We start from the raw sequence: 20,516 nt of genomic DNA on the forward strand, positions 1-20,516 counted from the left end.
GCTACTATCAGACAAAAAAGTCACTCGCCACAATTCTTTACATACACACATCATTGGATCACCAAGAATATATTACCAGTAGCCAATGGCTTTGGGTAAACTTACATTTTACGGTTGTCCGAATGACCTCTTTAAATGAGGACAAACTTTGGCCACCACAATCAGACACAGACAGACATGACGCGTGTATCTGCTTAGATTCACATGCTGTTCAGTATTACAGTTTGTTTTTCAGAACTCAAAAAGGGGCGTCGAACTAGGGCGTGCCACTAATACTAGCCCTAGTATGACGTCCAGTGTACCCATGATCCCTCACGCATGTAGGACCCTCAGATTGTATTTTTTCTGACATGAGGTAGCATGAGTAGCAGCATGAGTACAGAGTATCCAAGATAAGACTACAAGCATCCATGCGCCTGCTCTCAGAGGGGAGGAAGGGCGGGCGGATGTGAATCTAAGCAGATACAAGCATCAGAAATACAATTACGGTGAGTAATGTATCCCTTCTGAGGCTTGTGGAATCTGCTTAGATCACATGCTGTGCATAGAGTAGTGAGCAGCGTTCGGAGGTGGGATGTGAGAAGGGTCATGAGCGAACAAATCTCTTAGAACCGCTTGTCCCACTTGAGTATCTGTCTTGGAATGAGTGTCAATGCAGTAGTGCTGAGTAAAGGTGTGAATAGAGCTCCATGTAGCTGCTTTGCAAATGGTGTCAAGTGGTACATTTGCAATGAAAGCCAGAGTGGCCGCAGTGCCTGTTGTAGAGTGGGCTCTTGGCGTAAAAGGCAGTGTTTTATCTGAAAGGGAGTAGCACAGCTGGATACATCAGACTATCCATTTATAGATGGCACCTTTAGAGACGCAATCTCCTTCTCTGCCTAGAGCTACAGAGACGAACAGTTGATCTGTCTTTCTTAGCGGTCTGGTCTTGTCCATGTAGTAGAGGACCGCTCTCATCACATCTAGTGGGTAGAGTTTCACCTCAGCAGAGCTTTTGGGTTCTTGGAAGAAGGCCGGTAGCTCAATGGACTGGTTAACATGGAATTTTGAAATGAACTTAGGTGAAAACCTAGGGTGAGTGCGTAAAACCAGTGCCTGAATTTTACTGACCCTTCTTATGGATTAATGGCTACTAAGAAGGCTGTTTTATAAGTCAGGTGTTTGAGACTAGCTTTATGCATGGGTTCGAAGGGAGGTCCCATGAGTTTAGCAAGCACCACATTAAGGTCCCAACCTGGTGGTGGGTTAGAAATTGGAGGGTGGAGTCTCTTTACCCCTTCCATAAAGGCTTTGACTACTGGCATTTTCCACCAGGACACCTTGTTATGGGAGGTGGTGTAGGCTGATAGCGCCGCCAGGTGTACCTTGAGTGAGTTAAATACTAACCATGCATCCAATAGGTGGAGCATATAGGTGACAATATTGGAAGGAGTACAATCCATTGGGTTGATTTGTTTATTCTGGCACCAAATAACAAATATTTTCCACTTATCAAAGTAACAGTGTCTTGTGTTAGGTTTTCTAGATTTAAGATGTCCATGCATCTCTGGGGTAAATTGATATGGCCGAACTCTATGACTTCAGGAGCCATGCCGCCAAGTTCGAGTTGGGTTGAGGATGCACCGTTTGTCTTTCGGGCTGTGAGTAGATTGTACCAGCACGGGAGTTTGATGGGTTCACACACCGCCAGTTTGCATAGGTGTGGAAACCATGGTTGTCTCGCCCACAAAGGAGCAACTAGGATGAGCGGCATGGATTCCCTGTGTATCTTGTTGACCACCTTCCTCCTCAAAGGGGTTGGTGGAAAAGCATAGGAAAATATCCCTGACCAATTCATCCATAGAGCGTTACCCTTGGAGCCTGGCTGGGGGAACCTGGATGCGAAGTCTGGGCATGGTCTGTTTTCGCTTGTGGCGAACAGGTCTATAGTTGGGAAACCCCACTGAGAGGAGAGATCTTCTACAACTTCTTCGTGTAGGTGCCATTTGTGTTCCTGTGGAAGGGGATCTCTGCTCAAAGCATCCGCTAGTGAATTGAGATCCCCTGGAACATGTTGGGATGATAGGTAAATGTTCCGTCCGAGTGCCCATTTCCAAATTTTCTTGGCAAGATTGGACAGATTTGGCGAACGAGTGCCGCCTTGTTTGTTTAAGTAAAACATTGCTGTTGTGCTGTCTGTTAGGATCTGCACTGACAGGTTGGATAGGAGGGGCTTGAATGCCCGAGGCGCTCTGAAGACTGCCAGAAGTTCTAGCAGATTGATGCAATTCTGAGCCACTGTGTAAAACCAGAGACCCTGAGCTGTGTGGTGAAGGTGGTGAGCTCCCCACCCTGACAGGGATGCATCTGTTGTGACGACGCCCTGTATTTCTGGATCGTAAAAGGGTTTCCCCTTTGTAAGATTCTCTCGTGTCCACCAGCGAAGACTCTGTACTAGTGTTGGCGAAACAAGCACTAGATCATCCCACTGACCACTTGCCTGAGACCACTGTTTCGCCAACCATTCCTGCATGGGTCGCAGGCGCACGTGGCGAACCAGGTAAATGCACGATGCCATCATGCCTAGCAAACATCGCTTTGCGCACCCTTATCTGGCGACCGGACTGATAGAGGAATTTGCAGCAACAGATTCCGAATTCTTTCCTCTGACGGAAAGGCCAACCTCTCTTGGGTGTTTAGGACAGCCCCTAGGTACTGTTTTGAGGTGTGTGGCACCAGGCTTGATTTTTTTTGTCGTCAATTGAGAAGTCCAATTGGCAGAGGAGGTTGATTGTTCTTTGAATGTTGGATCTGCAAATTACGGGGATTTCCCTTGTGATGAGCCAGTCGTCCCGGTAAGGGTACACCAGGATTGCCTACCTGTGCAGGTGCGCCGCCACCACCGCCAGTACCTTGGTGAATACCCTTGGAGCCAAGGCTATTCCGCAGGGCAGCACCTTGAACTGGTAGTGCTAGCTGTCTACCTTGAAATGCAAGAATCTTCTGTGCGCTGGGAACATGGAAATATGAAAATAGGCATCTTTTAGCCAATGTTGCCATGTAATCTCTTTTTAGTAAGGGGATTACTTCCTAGAGTAAAGTCATGCAGAATTTTTGTGGCTTGACATACTTGTTTGCAGGTTGCAAGTCTAATACTGGGTGCATCGTTAGATTTTTTTTGCACAAGGAAGTAGGTTGAATAAATACCCTTGTTTACCTAGTTTCCCGGGACGAGTTCTATTGCGTCCTTTGCAAGAAGAACAACAATCTCCTCGAGCAGGATTCTTTGGTGCTCCAAGGAGTGTACTCTGTCTGGGAGGATGGTTGTGGGGCGTTCTAGTAGCTCTATACAGTATCCCGCAGACACTGGACAGCACACATCTGTCCGAAGTGATCCCTTCCCATGCGTGGGTGAAGATGGAAATGTGCCCCCCCCCCCCTACTGGGGATGCATGGGAAGGGACCCGGAGCGGAAAGTCACTGTTTATTGGGTGGCGTAGTGCCTCTACCTGGGCTGCCTCTCCCCCTACCGCAGCCCCTCTTGACCTCTGGTGAAAATTTGGGTAGCCTTTTAATTGCTGCCCCTTGAGGTTCCTTGATTCTGATAGTAACTGGACCCTCTCTGGGAGTTTTGTCCGCAAAAGTGACAAAAATTATTGTCATTTCCCCTTTGACCTGGGGGCTTATTTGTTAGTTGGCCAAGGGACTTTAAGGTTTCGTATTCATCCTTAGCCGTCTTCAGTGCTCCCTCCACTGCTTTCCCAACTAGGACGTTCGGTTCTACAGGCATGTCTACGAGGGAGGCTTGGGTCTCGGGCTTAAACCCTAATGGTCCTAGCCAAGCATGGCATTTAATAACTGCCTTCTGCTATTAGTCTCCCTGCATTATATGCTGCATCGAAGTTTGCCTTAAGAATGCAGACACTGATCTTCCGTCTGATGCAATTGGGCCAACTGGCTCTTTAGAGGTTCGGGTGCAGAGGCAATGAGGACAGCTACCTGTTCCCATTGGTGGCAGTTGTAGCTTGCTAACAGAATGGTGGTGTTGGCAATGCGTGCTTGGTATGCCGACATGGATGCCACCTTCCTCCACAGAGCATATATTCTCTCACTCTCTTTGTCCAGGGGTGCTTCAGAAGAAGCTAGTGGTGGTTTCTGCCCTCTTTCTGGTGGTAGTAACCACCAATGAGTCGGGTTTTAACTGACCCCTTATGTATAGTGGATTGGAGGGAGCGGCCCTAAATAACTTTTCTATTCGTGGGTTAACTGCCCGAGTAAGATTAGGGGTTACCAGAGAAGGATCGATTCTGCACTGAATTGATTTTAAAATGGGGATAGTTTGGGCAATGATTTCCTGTCCACTAGAATTTCTTCTGCAAAATCTTTCTTGGACACCCTGTGTGTCAATTTGAAAATGGGCTGCAGCTTTAGCTAAAACCTCATTAAGTTAAGGCTGATTGTCAACCGGTGAGTCATTCACAGGGGGCTCTTTGGGAAAAGGGGAGTCAAGACTATAGGCCTCCGCCTTGCCTTCCTCTTCCTGATCCTCATCGTCCCCATAGTAATCGACCCCTGCCTCGTCTTCCAGCATTTGTACTTCTGAATCCTCACCATATGGCTGGTAAGGCTCAATTATAGAAGGGTCTGAAATCAAACCCTGAACTGGAGTCTCAGAACGGAGGATCTTAGTAGGAGGTTGAGGGTCTTTGGATCCCAAAGGGGCAGAGGAAGCTGGAGTACTATGATAGCTATGAAAGTAATTTGGGTCTTTTTCATAGAAATCTACCAACAAAAAAAAAGTACATCCTCCTCACCACTCTATCAATGTCCTCAGAGTTCCATTGCCTGGAACTGGGGATAATCCTCTCCTGCTGTGGTTCTTCACTCATCTGTTTCCTGAGTAGTGGGAGGAAGAGACTTTTCCTTGGTGACAGGGTCAGGAACCTTGGATTTTTCCTTTTGTTTCTCCTTCTGAACCTGATGTTCAGAGGCTTTTTTATGGCAGCAGGCGGGTATATGTAGGAAACTCTCCCTACTTGCACAGGGCCGAGGCCAGAGGCCTTCCGAGGCCCGGGCCAAGGCCAGAGGCCTTCCGAGGCCCAAAGGCCGTCGGGGAGCCCCGACGGCTGTTCTTCCTCGGTCTCAAGTACCAATGTCGATCTTCAGTGATCTTCGATGTAGGGCTGGAGAACGGGGAATATGAGAATGCATTACTTACCGTAAAAGCATTTCTGATGATTGTATCTGCTTAGATTCACATGCTGTGCATAGGTCCGACATCCAGTGGTCACTGCGGAGTATTGCATTTTGTTTTTCGTAGTCGAAAAGGGGACGTCGACAAGGCGTGTCTGAAACACTATCCCTATAGTGACGTGCGTTGTACCCACAATCCCTCACGCGTCGAGGTCCCTCTGTTTGTATTTTTCTGCCCTGAGGGAGCCTTCTAGACGTGAGTGAGTACAGAAAAGAGAGAGAGATATATAAAGGAAGTCTATGTTCCTTCCATCCGAGCGGGGAGGAAGGGCGGGCGCATGTGAATCTAAGCAGATACAATCATCAGAAATGCTTTTACGGTAAGTAATGCATTCTCTTCTGATGTTTGTTAATCTGCTTAGAATCACATGCTGTGCATAGACTAGCGAGCAGTACCCGGAGTTGGCGGTGGGTTATGAGAAGGAACAGTAGAGAAAAGGTGTCGTAATACTGCCTGTCCCACCTGGGAGTCAGATCTAGAGTGTGTATCTAGACAGTAGTGTTTTGTAAAGGTGTGCACAGAACTCCAGGTAGCCGCTTTGCAGATGGACTCAAGGGGAACATTTGCAATGAATGCTATGGATGCCCCCGTGCCTCGAGTAGAGTGTGCTCTTGGCCTAAAGGGCAGTTCTCTCTTAAAAGAGTATAGCAGAGAGTGATGCATTGAACAATCCATCTAGATATAGTGGATTTTGAAACTGCATCTCCTTCTCTTCCTGCTGCCACCGAGACGAAGAACTGATTAGTCTTCCTCAGTGGTCTGGTTCTTTCCATGTAGAACATGACCGCTCTGCGTACATCTAGTGTGTGCAGAGTCCTTTCTCCCAAATTGGAAGGATTTTGAAAGAACGTTGGTAGTTCTATAGATTGGTTTACGTGGAATTTAGAAATAAATTTCGGAGCAAACCTAGGGTGAGTGCGTAGAACCACTTTATCTTTGTGAACTGTAACGAAGGGGTCTAGAATAGAAAGAGCCTGAAGTTCACTTACTCTCCTGATGGAGGTGATAGCTATTAAAAAAGCAGTCTTAAGCGTGAGGTGTTTAAGAGATGCTTTGTGCATGGGTTCGAATGGAGAGCCCATGAGTCTGGTAAGTACCACATTAAGGTCCCATCCGGGAGCTGGGTCAGCTATCGGGGGGTGTATTCTCTTTACTCCCTCCATGAAGGCCTTTATAACAGGGATCCTCCACCACGACACTTTGAGTTGGGAAGTGGTGTATGCAGAAAGTGCAGCTAGGTGGACTTTAATGGAGTTAAACACTAGATCTGAATCCAATAGGTGGGTCAGGTATAGGACCACATGTGTGGGAGAGCAGTCAATGGGGTTGATGCTTTTACTCCTGCACCAGATGACAAATCTTTTCCACTTGCTAGAATAGCAGTGGCGAGTGTTCGGTTTTCGGGCTTCCCTGAGGATGTCCATGCATCTTTGCGGGAGTTGTAGATGTCCGAACTCTATGATCTCAGGAGCCAAGCTGCTAAGTTCATGTTCTGGGGGCATGGATGCAGAGTCCTGCCTTTGTCCTGAGACAGCATGTTGTACGGGCAGGGGAGTTTTACTGGGGGGGGATAGAGACATCTCCATCAAGTGAGCGAACCATGGTTGTCGTGCCCACATTGGGGCCACTAGTATCATGGTCACTTGTTCCTGGTGCATCTTGTGCACCACTTTGTTGAGAAGTGGAGTCGGGGGAAAAGCGTAAACAAATTTCCCTGACCATTGCATCGACAGACCGTTCCCCTTGGATTGGTTCTGGGGGTACCTGGAGGCGTAACTTAGGCATTGTGAGTTTTCCAGGGTTGCGAACAGGTCTATTTCTGGGAATCCCCATTGTGTGAAGACGTCGAAGACGATGTCTTCGTGCAGGCGCCATTCGTACTCTTTGGGCAGGGGGAAATCTCTGCTGAGACTGTCTGCTAGCAGATTGAGTTCCCCGGGTACATGTAGTGATAGTAGGAACATGTCCTGTTTGAGAGCCCACTTCCATATATTTTGGGCCAGCTTGGACAGGCCTGGAGAGTGGGTGCCCCCTTGCTTGTTGATGTAGTACATGGCTGTGGTGCTGTCTGTAAGGACCATTACTGTTTTGCCTTGTAGGTGTTCCTGGAAGGCTTTTAGCGCCTTGAACACAGCTAGTAGCTCCAGTAGATTTATGTGTTTGGATGCTACGTTCGGAGTCCACACTCCGTGAGCAGTCTGATGGGATAGGTGCGCCCCCCATCCTGTGAGGGATGCGTCTGTGGTTAGAGTGGCTTCCGCCGCGGGTGTGGCAAAGGGTTTCCCTTTTTCCATGTTTTCCTTTGTCCACCACCGTAGCGAGAGAACTAAGGCCTGCGAGACCACAACTAGATCCTCCCATAGTCCGCTGGCCTGACACCACTGGCTGTTGAGCCACTCTTGCATAGGGCGCATGCGCAGGCGCGCGTGAGGTACCAAATAAATACACGACGCCATCATTCCTAGCAAGCGCATTGCTTTGCGTACCGTCACCTCTCGACCGGTTACATATTGAGGGATTTGAAACAGCATGTTTTGGACCCTCTCTCTGGAGGGGAAGACGAGGCCGTCCTTTGTTTGAATTAGAGCCCCTAGGAATTGCTTGATTTGACTGGGGTCTAAACTGGACTTCTTTTCGTTGATGGAGAAGCCCAACTGGAACAAAAGGTCTACTGTCTTTTGGGTATTGGAGAAGCAGGTTTCGTAAGAATCCCCTGTTATGAGCCAGTCGTCGAGGTAAGGGTAAACTGGGATGGACCACCTGCGCAGGTGGGCCGCTGCCACTGCCAGCACCTTCGTGAATACCCTTGGTGCTGATGCTATGCCGAAGGGTAGCACTCTGAACTGGTAGTGTTTGCCCTCTATCATGAACCTGAGGTATTTTCTGTGCGCTGGCAACATTAAAATATGAAAGTATGCATCTTTCATGTCCAATGTTGTCATGTAATCTCCCTGAGAAAGCAGTGGGATTACTTCCTGTAAGGTTACCATACGAAACTTTTGGGGTTTGATAAACTTGTTCGCTGGGCGCAGATCTAATACAGGGCGCATGGTTAGATCCTTTTTGGGTACAAGGAAGTACACTGAATAAATACCTTCCGTTACCTGAGATAGAGGCACGACCTCTATGGCTCCTTTTTCCAGCAGTTGTTGTACTTCTTGGAGAAGGATGGCAAGATGTTCCGGTGTCATGCGACGTCCCCTCGGGGGTCTGAAGGATGGGGAACTGTTGAATTCGATACAGTATCCGTGGGCTACGGTGGAAAGTACCCAACGGTCTGACGTTATCTCCTCCCATGCAGGAAGAAAGGATGTTATCCGGCCCCCGACCGGTGTTGCATGGGAGGGGACGCGAATCTTCGCGTCACTTGGAGTTGTTGGGGGCTTGGGAGCCTCTGGGGGTGGATCCCCGACCCCTCCCTTTGCCCCGGCGTTGGCCTCTTTGGCTGTACTGCCCACTATTGGTTTGGTAATTGGTGGCAGGGTATTGCTGATGTTGATTTTGTTGTTGGTGTTGGCCACGAAAAAAGCGTTTGTTGCCATAGCCGCGCCTGGTAGTGGGCTTAGAGATCTGGTCAAGAGTCTTGATAGTGTCGAACTCTTTCTTAGCCATCTCTAGGGCTTCATCTACCGCTTTTCCGAAGAGGTTAGCGTCCTCGACAGGTTTATTTATCAAAGACGCCTGTGTCTCTGGTTTAAACCCTGAGTTGCGCAGCCATACATGGCGCTTTAGGAGTATTCCTTGTACTAAGGAACGTCCTGCTGTTTCTGCCGCGTCCAGAGAGTTTTTAACAATGCTCTGGTTCACTTGGGTTCCTTCGCCAATAGTTGACAGTAGGCGCGTACGTAAAGGCTCCGGTGCTTCCTCGGCGTCTTTTCGCAGTTTGGCCCATTGCGCGTCTGCGTAGCTTGCAAGCAAGGAATTGTTGTTGGCAATTCTTGCTGAGAAGGCAGCCGAGGAAGTAACTCTTTTTGCAAGGGCATATAGCCTCTTGCCCTCCTTGTCAGGGGGTGCCTCACTGGTGGAAAGTGGTACCCCTGCCCTCTTTCTAGTATTAGATACCAGTAGGGAATCCGGAATGGAATGTCCCCTAATGTAGAGGGGGTCTGAGGGTGAAGGAGTGAAAAGTTTTTCAATCCGTGGATTGACCCCTCTGATCATTGCGGGAGTGGACAGCGAAGGTATGATCCTTCTCTTCACTGAAGCGAGGAGTGGAATGGTCTGGCTGACCGGGGGTTTTTCTTTAATCACTCTTTCTCTAAAGTCCAATTCTGGAGAGAGTTCCCCGGTGTCGAGTTCGAAATGCGCTGCTGCTCTGCGAAACAGTGCATTGAACGTGGGCTGATCGTCAATTGGAGACGTGTTCCTAACTGGAGAATTTTCCGGAGGAGTTAGGTTTAGGACATCAGTGTCGGAATACACTGATGGTGATTGCCAGGGGTGTGAAGGTCCCTCTTCTGGGTTAACCCCGAAGCCTTCTTCTATAATGTCTGTTCTGTCTTCCAGACATTCCTCCTGGTTCTGTTCTTCATTGTCCATGAAATCCTCTTCCTCCTCGAAGTCTTGTTCCTCCCCAGTGAGGTCATATACATTTTGGAAGTCTGAGGCTGTGTCCTGCTGGGGATCAACTAGCCTCGGATTTTTGGCCCTGGGGTCCTCCTGAGGCCCTTCTCTGGTCCTCTTGTGAGTTTGAGAGGCCTGGGTGCTCATGAACGTTTCCATCCTCTCCATACAGAGGTGGAGTCTTTCCATTGTTTCATGGGGTACCCCAGAGCGGTCTGGCGGGGGAAACATAGGGTTATCTAACTCGAAATGGCTCGACCTCTCCCAAAGCGTCGAGGAAAGTGTCCCGTCGCCCTCCGAAAAACCTTCAGGTGATTCGGGAGACTCCCTGACTGAAGGGGGTAGTCCCTGCTTCCCTTCGGGCTTTTTCGGCGTATCCTTTAACTGATGCGTAACGCTCGACGTAATCTTCGGCGTACGCTTTTGGGCGTCGGCTACAGCGATCCTTGCTAAGCTATCTGCGACTCGCTTGTCGGCGACTCGTTTGTTGGCGGAAGCTTGAGTTTTCGACGCTATGGGTATCGAACGCTCTACGGCGGTCTGCGCTTTCTGTTGATGCGCACCGGCCGATGGTTTGGTGGCAGCGCCCTTGTTTGCCGAAAGCCCAGTCGCAGGTCGCGGCTGCGGTTGCGAGAGGGGCTTCGAACCGGAACGGTCCGAGGAGGCCGCCGGTGGAACCTGCGTCTCCTTGGGCGCCGAAGGTCTTTTCGACTTAGTCGAAGAAGAGCCGTGGGTTGTGTGTTTATGTGGATCTTTGTGTGCGTCTGTGTCGCCGGGGTGTTCATCCCCATAAGCAGGGCGTGAGCCGAGCCCGTCGGGGCCGGGGACAGACGACGAAGCGCGTAAGCGCTCCTTAGAGGGGGTTTCGACTTCCGTAGCGGAGGTCGTGTTATCGCGTTCCTCGTCACTGTCGGTGGTAGCAGCGGCGGGTGAACCTTCGGCCTTCGACATCGCGTAGGCCGCCCACCTTTTAACCCTTCGGTCTTTTAGAGTTTTAGGCTTAAGAAGCCGACAAGCCGTGCACCTTTCCTCCTTGTGATCGAGGGGCAAGCAGCGGTTACACCGTGAGTGCTTGTCCTTCCAAGTGAATTTGCCTTTACAAAGTGGGCAAAACCTAAACGGTGTCCTCTCCATAGCCGAGGCAATAAATCGCGATAAACACCCCAAGGGAAAGGAAAGGGAAAGGCATTCTCAGAAAAGACCCAGAGATGTCCCACGACCCCACTCTCCCTACTGTATATGGCCTGCGAGGCCAGGCCACGTGTTCGGCAGCGCCGAAGGATTTCTTCCGCTCGACCCTCCGTCGAAGATTCTTTTCGGCGGAGAACAGCTTACAACTGCGTCGAGGGAGGGATTATTAATATTAGAGAAAAAACGACCAAAGGTCGAGGAGTTGCAATGTCTCTCGAGGAGCTCCGCGTGAAGGCGACCAGAAGCTGGGCGGAAAAAAACAATCTGAGGGACCTCGACGCGTGAGGGATTGTGGGTACAACGCACGTCACTATAGGGATAGTGTTTCAGACACGCCTTGTCGACGTCCCCTTTTCGACTACGAAAAACAAAATGCAATACTCCGCAGTGACCACTGGATGTCGGACCTATGCACAGTATGTGATTCTAAGCAGATTAACAAACATCAGAATTGTAATTCTAAAGATAAATGGCTAAAGCCAAGGGAACTCCGCGATATGCTTCCAATAAGTATGGTGGAAAAAACCAATCTGAGGCTCCTACACGCGTGAGGGATCATGGGTACAGTGGACGTCACTAGGGATAGTATTACTGGCACGCCCTAGATCGACGCCCGTTGGAGTTTCGAAAAACAAACTAATACTCTGCAGCTTCCCCTAGATGTCGGTCTATGCACAGCATGTGATCTAAGCAGATTCCACAAGCCTCAGAAATATATAAATAAGTCACCGTAATCGTATGTCTAATGCTTGTATCTACTCAGATTCACATGCTGTGCATAGCATAGGCCGATATCGCTAGTGGAAGCTGCAGAGTATTCTAGTTTTTGAAATTCGAAAAGGGGCGTCGACCGGGCGTGCCAGTAATACTATCTAGTGTGACATCCATTGTACTCATCCATCACGCGTCGCGGTGCCTCAGATTGTTTTGTTCTGACATGAGGTTGCATGAAGTGTAATGCAAGTACAGTTGTATCCAAGCAGATTAAGACAAAGCTCATAACATCACACCTTCTCTCAGGGGAGGAAGCGTGGGCCCATGTGAATCTAAGCAGATACATGCTATGCATAGCGAGGCCGAATGTGTCATAGCATAGCTGTGTTCTAGTTGAATGATGGTGTATAGGAGAGAGTAAACGTAGTAGTGTGATATGGTGGTTATCAGTAAAGTGCCTGCGACCAAGCACGAGAGCAGGACAGGGGGCGCACATAGAGGCATACGTATATAAAGCGACAGGATGGATAAGGTAAATATGTGATACAGATAACATGGGGATACAGGTACATAGCATAAATAGGAGATACACAGTGATGACATTAGGCACACTTTCTAGATTCAACCCCAGCACAGTGATGCTGCACACTTGATGTTGGGAGCACAGTCTAGATGGAGGGGTTCAATATTGTGATGCTATTAGGCTACCAATAATCGTTTGACCTTAATATGTGACAGTACGATGTAACAGTGAAACTAAGATTTTTTTTTAATTAGAAGTGGTAGGGCTTTCTGGCGTGAAGTAATTGCTTCAGTCCCCACCTCTTGCCACACTTTTTGGTTGATGGCAGGCTACTAGCTTCTCCTGCGGATACCTGCAGATACTATCTGGAGCCGCCTTGTTGGAGGGATCTTTTGCCTCGGGGTCCTTAGCTGATGGGGCTGCCGGGCAGAGCACTAGAGTGATCAGTAATGTCTTCTTTGAAGGGCCAATCACGACGCAGGAGGTGGGTTAGGCAAGACCAGGAAGCAGGAGTAAGGGGGTGCAGACAAGCAGGGGAGGCTGGGGTCGGAGGGGGGCACTTTGTGGTTATTTTGGACACAATAGGGGCTCAGAAGGAGGCTCCACTCACCTTAGGCACCACAAAGGAAAAAAACTGGAGTGAACTCTTGGTGTTAAAGTCAGGGTTTTGTTTGATAATGAATAGCACAATTGAATATCCATCTGGAGATGGCATTTTTCAAAAAAATGCGGTCTCCTCTGCCTGTTGCTATGGAGACAGTTGATCTGTTTTTCTAAGCGGTCTGGTCTTGTTCACGTAGTAAAGAACCGCTCTCCTCACATCTAGAGTGTGGAGTTTTACCTCAGCTGAGCTAGTTGGTGTCTGAAAGAAAGCCGGAAGCTCAATGGATTGGTTCACGTGGAATTTAGAAATGAATTTAGGTGAGAACCTAGGATGTGTACGTGAAACCAATTTATCTTTGTGAATGCTGAAGAAAGTATCCTGCACTGACAATGCTTGCTATGAACTAACTTCTTATAGCAGTAATAGCCACTAAGAAGGCAGTTTTGTATGTCAGGTGTTTAAAGCTTGACTTATGCATAGGCTCGAATGGAGGCCCCATAAGCTTTGCTAACACTACATTGAGATTACCAACCTGGTGGTGGGTTTGAAACAGGAGGGTGGAGTCTCTTTACTCCTTCCATGAATGCTTTAATGATTGGAATCTTCCACCACAATACCTTGCTTTGAGAGGTGGTATAAGCCGATAAAGCCGCCAGGTGGACCTTTATAGAGTTGAACACTAACCCTGAGTCTTAACAAGTGGAGCATATAGTTGAGAATGTGAGAAGGACTACATTATATGGGGTTTATTTGTTTGGACTGGCACCAAATTACGAATCTCTTCCATTTGTCTAAATAACAGTGCCTAGTGTTAGGTTTCCTTGCTTCTTTGAGGATATCCATACACCACTGTGGTAGATTGAGGTGTCCGAACTCTGACGTCAGGAGCCATGCTGCCAAGTTCATAGAGTGTGGCTGAGGGTGTACCATTGTTCCTCCATTTTGGGTTAACAGGTTGGTTAGGTACAGGAGTTTGATGGGAATCGCACATCGCCAGTTTGCGCAGATGCGGCTACCATGGTCGTCTCGCCCACATAGGAGCAGCTAGGACTAGCGTCATCGGCTCTCTGCTTCTTGTTCACCACCCTGCTCATTAACAGTGTCGGGTGGGGGCGGGAAGCGTAAGCAAATTTCCCTGACCAGTTCACCCATAGGGCGTTCCCCTTGGAGTCTGGCTGAGGGAACCTGACGTGAAGCCTGGGCATCGCTGGTTTTCTTTTGAAGCGAACAAGTCTATTGTGGGATAACCCCATTGAGAGAAGATGTGGTCTACAACGCTTTAGTGTAGTTGCCACTCATGTTCCTCTGGTAGGGGATCTCTGCTCAGAGTCCGCTAGAGTGTCGAGTACCCCTGGAATGTGTTGGTAGGATAGGGATACCCCCCCCCCCCCGTTTGAGTGCCTACCTCCATATTTTGTACCAACTTGGATAGATTTGAAGAGTGTGCCACCCTGTTTGATATAGAAAAATGGCAGTTGTGCGGTCTGTTAGAATTAGAACCGACTAGTTAATTTGCATCTCGAACGCCTGAAGTGCTTGGAGTACTGCTATTAGTTCCAGTAGGTTGATATTGTTCTGTGCAGTGACCTGTGTCCACAGACCGTGTGCTGAAGGTAATGAGCCCCTCACCCAGAAAGTGATGCATCTGTCAAGACAACCGCTTGCGCCTCTGGCTCGTGGAAGGGTTTTCCCTTTAACAGATTTTCTTTCGACCACCAGCGTAGGTTTTATACCAGTGTTGGTGAAACAACCACTAGACCGTCCCACTGACCACTTGCTTGAGACCATTGTTTTGTCAACCACTCCTGCATTGTTCGCATGCGCAGACGAGCATGTGGGACTAGATAATGCACAATGCCATAATGCCTAGTAATCACATTGCTTTGCGTACACTTAGCTGGAGACCAGCTTGATACTGGTGTATTTGCCGAAGCATTTTTAGCACTCTTTCCATGGATGGAAAGGCTAGGCCAGTGTGGGTAACTAATACAGCTCCTAGAAACTGTTTTGATGTACTTGATACACTACTTTACTTTCTCATTTATTGAAAAGCCCAATTGATGGAGAAGATTTATGGTTCTTTGTGTGTTCAGTTTGCAAAGATGGGGAGTTTCTCCTGTGATCAGCCAGTCGTCCAGGTAGGGATACACTGGGATTGCCTCCCTGCACAGGTGCGCTGCCACCACCGATAGTACTTTGGTGAATACCCTTGGAGCCAAGGCTATTCCGAAGGGTAGCATCTTGAATTGGTAGCGCTGGTTCGCTACTTTGAACCGCAAGAGTCTTCTGTGCGCTGGGAGCATTGAAATAAAAACAAGCATCTTTCATATCCAATGTTGCCATGTAATCCTCCTCCCCCCCCCCACTTAAGCAGAGGGATTACTTCTTGGAAGCGTAGTCATGCAGAACTCTGTGGCTTTACATATTTGTTTGCAGGGCACAAGTCTAATACTGGGCGCATTGTCAGATCTTTCTTTGGTACAAGAAAGTAAGTTGAATAGATACCCTTGCTTACCTCATTTGACGGCACAATATCAATGGTGTCTGAGGAGTAGCACGCTGACTTCCTCTATCAAGATGGGTTGTGCCGCTCGACGTTTTCTTTTGGCGCGGGGGATGGTTTGATGGCGATTGTAGGAGCTACACACAACCTCCTGCTACTGTCAATAACACCCACTTGTCCGTGGTTATACCCTCCCATGCGTGGGTGAAGTTTGAAATCCGTCCCCCGACTGGGAAGGCATGGAGGGGACCTGTAGCGGGGTGTCATTGTTTGGGAGGTGTTCCTCCATCTCTGCCATTGGAGGGTCTCCCCCGGCCATGACCTCTGTGCTGGCCTCTAGAATAACCTTGGGACGCTGGTCCTTGGTTGCAATTCCAAGATGTACTCTGGCTTTGGTTGTAACTAGAGCCTCTTTGATTTTGGCTGCGAAAATGGTTTCCTCGCCTTTGTCCGGTTGATTGATTAATGAGTTGACCAAGGGACTTTAGTGTTTCACACTCTTCCTTGGCTGACTTTAAAGCATCCTCCACTACGTTGCCAATAACAGGTTAGGTTCTATTGGCATATTGAGCAAGGTTGCTCGAGTTTCCATTTTAAACCCGGATTGTCGAAGCCAGGCATGGTGCTTAAGGATAATGCCTTCTGCGATAGCTCGTCTAGCATTATCCGCAGCGTCCAGGTTGTTTTTAAGCAGACTGTTGGCAGTGGCCCTGCCTTCAGCTGCGAAAAAGGGCAAGTTTGGATTTCAGAGATTCAGGAGCAGAGTCAGCCAGGGCCGTAACCTCATCCCATTTTGTACGGTCGTAGCTTGCCAACAGTGTGGAATTGTTGGCAATTCTTGCTTGGTAAGCTGCAGGAGTAGCCACTTACCTGCCCCTGGCGTGTAATTTTTTGCTCTCGTTATCTGGTGGAGCTTCGGAGGAGGCGAAGGATGTACCAGCTCTTTCGGGTAGTTGTGACCTCCAGTGAGTCTGGCTTAAGCTGTCCTCTTATATGCAAGGGATCAGATGGGGCCAGACGGAATAACTTTATTCTTGGGTTAACTGCCCTTGTTTGATTGGGCATTTCAAGAGAATGTTGTATCCTCCTTTGGACGGACTTCAAAATGGGTACAAACTGGGTGGCAGCCTTTTTGTCCCCCAGGATATTCGACAAAATCTTTGTCTTGCTGAGTCTCGTGTCTCAATGGCAAAGTGCTCAGCTGCTTTAACCAAAAGTCATTTAACATGGGTTGGTTATCCACTGGGGAGTCGGGCAATGGTGAATCCTGTGAAACTGGAGAGCCCATAGCATAAACCTCTGCCTCATCGTCATTATCTCCCTCATCCTCTTTGTCATAGTACTGAGTATCTTCCTGATATGCATCTGTGTCTTCATGCATGTCAAAGATCTGCAGGTCATGATTTTTTGGCAGTAGACGTACCATAAAGATCAGAAGAGATGAGGAGATCTTTTCCCTAATGGTTGGGATGATTGACGGGGCTGAAAAGTGGTAGCCTGATCAGTGGGAGGTGTATTTTGTAAGCTCTCAAAGGCCTGAGGGTGCTCTTCAAAGAAGTTAGCTAAGAGTCATTCTGGACATTACTCTATATCCTGAGCTGACCATTTGGCTGAACTGGGAATAATGGCTGGGTAAGGAAGAGCAGATGTAGGCAGGCCTTTATTGTGCAGGGCTTCACTTAAGTGCCCTCACTATCTTCCTGTAGGGCATCTTCTTGAAAGGTATCCGTGTTATGGGTAGGCCTTTCAATTTGAGGTTTGTCCTTAGGGGACTTATCCTCGTCTTTGAGGGACTTCTTGTCTTTTTCTTCATCCCTATGATCCAAGCTCTTACAGGATGATTTTTTCGAACTTTGAGTAGTTCGACGACACAGGTCGAGTTTCTGTATTGGGAAGGGCCTTCACTGCGTCCTTTGATGTTTGGTAGACAAGGAGTTATGGGCGGCGTCTTTAGTCTTTTGCGGCCCGTCATGAGGCGACCAACACATTGAGTGCCCAGAGTACAGTGAATCCGCAGATCTGCCCCTAGACGCCGAATCTTGGCGATGTGAAGCACACGCCGCCGGGTATGTGTTTAGTGTGGGGGAGATTTGGTGCTTTTGCCACCTGGTGTCGTCCCCACAACAGAGCCGCCGGTCTGTGCTACAGGGTCGGGGTCTAGCACTGGGGATTGTGGAGGTTCCCCATTACCCTCAATGTCCGAAAGGACAACGTCGCTGCAGTTGCTGAAGGCTCCCTCCACGTCCATGGCAGCCTCGGCCTGCATGGCGTGATAGGCCCAGCGTTTTGTCCTACGATCTTTAAGGGTCTTGGATCGAAAGAGCTTCCAAGCCCGAATGTGCCCTCCGTCGGGGTCCCAATTAAGACACAGGTTACACACAATGTGCTCATCGATCCACAGAAATCTTTTGTTACAGGATGGGCAAAATTTGAACTGTGTCCTATACATGATTGGGGCAGGCAGCAGGGCAACAAAGGGAAAGGGAGGAGAAGTGAGTAGTTTCTTACCTGTAGCTCCATTTCTCCAGCGTTTGCATCTTTCATGGATTCACATGCTTAGAATATTTCCTGTCAGGCTGGGAACCCTCGGTCTCCTTTAAAAAGCATTTTCAACTTGGAAAACTTGACACTTTAGTCTATCGACGTCCTTTTGGGACGTTTCCGCACCACCCAATACGACGTAGGGTATAAAAAGAGCCGCTCCTGCGGCTTCCCCCTCAGATTTTAACCTCCAAAGTAGAGGCACTGACTAGGTTTGCATTCAGGGGAGGCCAGCTGGCGCATGGTATCTTTCATGGATTCACAACGCTGGAGAAGAACAAGTTACTTCTTACCTTGTAACGTTCTTTCGACGGGATGTTCCTCCGACGTATTCCTCATCTTAGATATCTCCTTCCAACTCTGCTGGCTTCTGAAAATGTTCTCTCTAGAGGGCGCTGCGCGTCGACGTCCTCCGAGTCGATGTCCTTCGACAGCCGCCGTATCGACGTTGACGTCATCCTGCCTATAAAGGCCGCGCGCAGCGTCCGTTGCTCAGTTCCGTTTTGTAGCCCACAATAATACTTTCTGGACTAACTAATCACCCTGAAGGAGCGTAAGCTGCAACAACAAGGGAAGTAGAACTGCAGGGATGGATGGGAGGGTCGATGAGGAATACGTCGGAGGAACATCCCGTCTAAAGAACGTTACAAGGTAAGAAGTAACTTGTTCTTCAAAGGGATTGTGTCCTCCGACGTATTCCTCATCTTAGATAGGCTCCCATAGCAGTATTCTATTATCGGAGGAGGGAGTACTGACTTCACGCTGTCTTCTATTGATGAATAGAATGCAGTACAGCCCTTCCAAACCTAGTCTCTTGACTGGAGGAGGAATCCAGATTGTAAAAACGTGTAAAGATATGGACAGACCATGTAGCGGCCGCACATATGTCTTTAACCGTCACGCCACTTTTGAGGGCCGATGAAGCTGCAATACCTCTGGTCGAATGAGCCCTAAGGTTTTGAGGGGGCTCTTTCCCTGCCAGTTTATAACATTCCAGAATGGCTAGAATCATACATCTGGAAATGGTCTGCTTAGTTATTGGTAACCCCAGCTTGTGACCTGTGTAACCTACAAACAGCTGGTCTGCCCGTCTTATCCTGGCTAGTCTACTAATGTAAAAACTTAAAGCCCTCCTAGGGTCTAGCCTGTGTAACCTCTCTTCCTCTTTCCCTGGGTGAGGAGGAGGATAGAAAGATGGTAGGGTAATCTTCTGAGTGATATGAAATTCAGAAACCACCTTTGGGAGGCAATTAGGCTTCACTTGCAGGACAACTTTGTCTTTGTGAAATATAGTATGAGGGGGTTTACAAGAAAGAGCTTGTAATTCGCTCACCCTTCTAGCAGATGTAAGTGCTATTAATAAAACAGTTTTAAGGGTAAGGAATCTTAACGAACAAGAATGGAGAGGTTCGAAAGGTGTACCCATCAGGAAAGTTAGTACTAAGTTTAAATCCCATAGGGGAACTTGGAATGGTCTTGGGGGATAAACATTGGTTAACCCCTTTAGAAACTGTATTACCAAGGGTAATTTGAAATAGGATGGTTCTTCCGCAGTACGCTTAAAGATGGATAGCGCTGCGAGATAGCCCTTAATGGTGCCAACTTGAAGGCCTGAATTTGCCAAATATAGTAGGAAGGACAAAACCATTGGTGTACCACACGAAAAAGGGTCGATATTCTGTTCTCTACACCAGCTGCAAAATCTGTTCCAACGGCAGCGGTATAAAGACTTTGTTGCTGGCCTCCTTGCCGAAAGCAACACCTCCATAACATCATCAGGGAGGTCCCAATCCTTGTACCTCAACCTTTCAGAAGCCAAGCGTGAAGGTTGAGGGTTTTGATGTCTGGATGGAGAACCTGACCTCCCTTCTGTGAGAGTAGGTTCTCTCTGAGTGGAAGTCGAATTGGAGGGCAGATGGACAAGTCTAGAAAGTCCGGGTACCACGTTCTCCTGGCCCAATCCGGGGCAATTAGGATCATGGTTCGCCGGAATCTTCTCAACCTCCTGATCATTTGAGGAATGACGGGGACCGGTGGGAAGTGGAAACTCCCAGTCCACTATGAACGTGTCTCCCAGAGCTCCTCTCGGGGGAAATTCCCTTGAACAAAACAGGTCGCATTTCCTGTTTAGGCTGGTGGCGAACAGATCTACCTGAGGGGTTCCCCAAAGGGCGAAGATCTCTTGAAGGACTTCCTGAGCTAGCTCCCACTCGTGGGAGACTGTTCTGCCTGCTCAGAGCGTCCGCTGTCAAGTTCTTCTCTCCGGCTAGGTGAACTGCCGAGAGAGATTCCTTCTTGGATTGCCCAAACCCAGAGCTGCATCGCCTCTCTGCACAGGGGTAGTGATCCTACGCCTCTTTTGTTGAGGTAATGCATGGCCACCGTGTTGTCCGTCATTATCAGGACGTTCTTCCCTTGTACAGCTGGCAGGAACGCCTTCAGCGCAAGTCTGATGGCTCTCAGCTCTAACAGGTTGATGTGTAGTCTGGACTCCGATGGAGACCAACGACCGCTGATGGTCAAGTCGTTGGCGTGGGCTCCCCACCCCGTGAGTGAGGCATCCGTGACTACTGTTATCTCCGGCCAGGGTTGCCAAAACGGTTCTCCTTTAAGAATGTTCCCCTGACAGGCCCACCACTGAAGG

General features: G+C 48.7%; 1 protein-coding gene across 4 annotated transcripts in view; it reads right to left on the bottom strand.

The window, feature by feature from the left end:
- DDX21 (DExD-box helicase 21) overlaps window positions 1-20,516 on the bottom strand; it is a 790,459-nt gene that overhangs the window by 627,801 nt on the left and 142,142 nt on the right. The gene's annotated exons all lie outside the window — the stretch shown is intronic.

The sequence above is a fragment of the Ambystoma mexicanum genome, chromosome 8 (genome assembly GCF_040938575.1).
Source record: "Ambystoma mexicanum isolate Mex_15411 chromosome 8, UKY_AmexF1_1, whole genome shotgun sequence".
NCBI classification, from domain to species: domain Eukaryota; kingdom Metazoa; phylum Chordata; class Amphibia; order Caudata; family Ambystomatidae; genus Ambystoma; species Ambystoma mexicanum.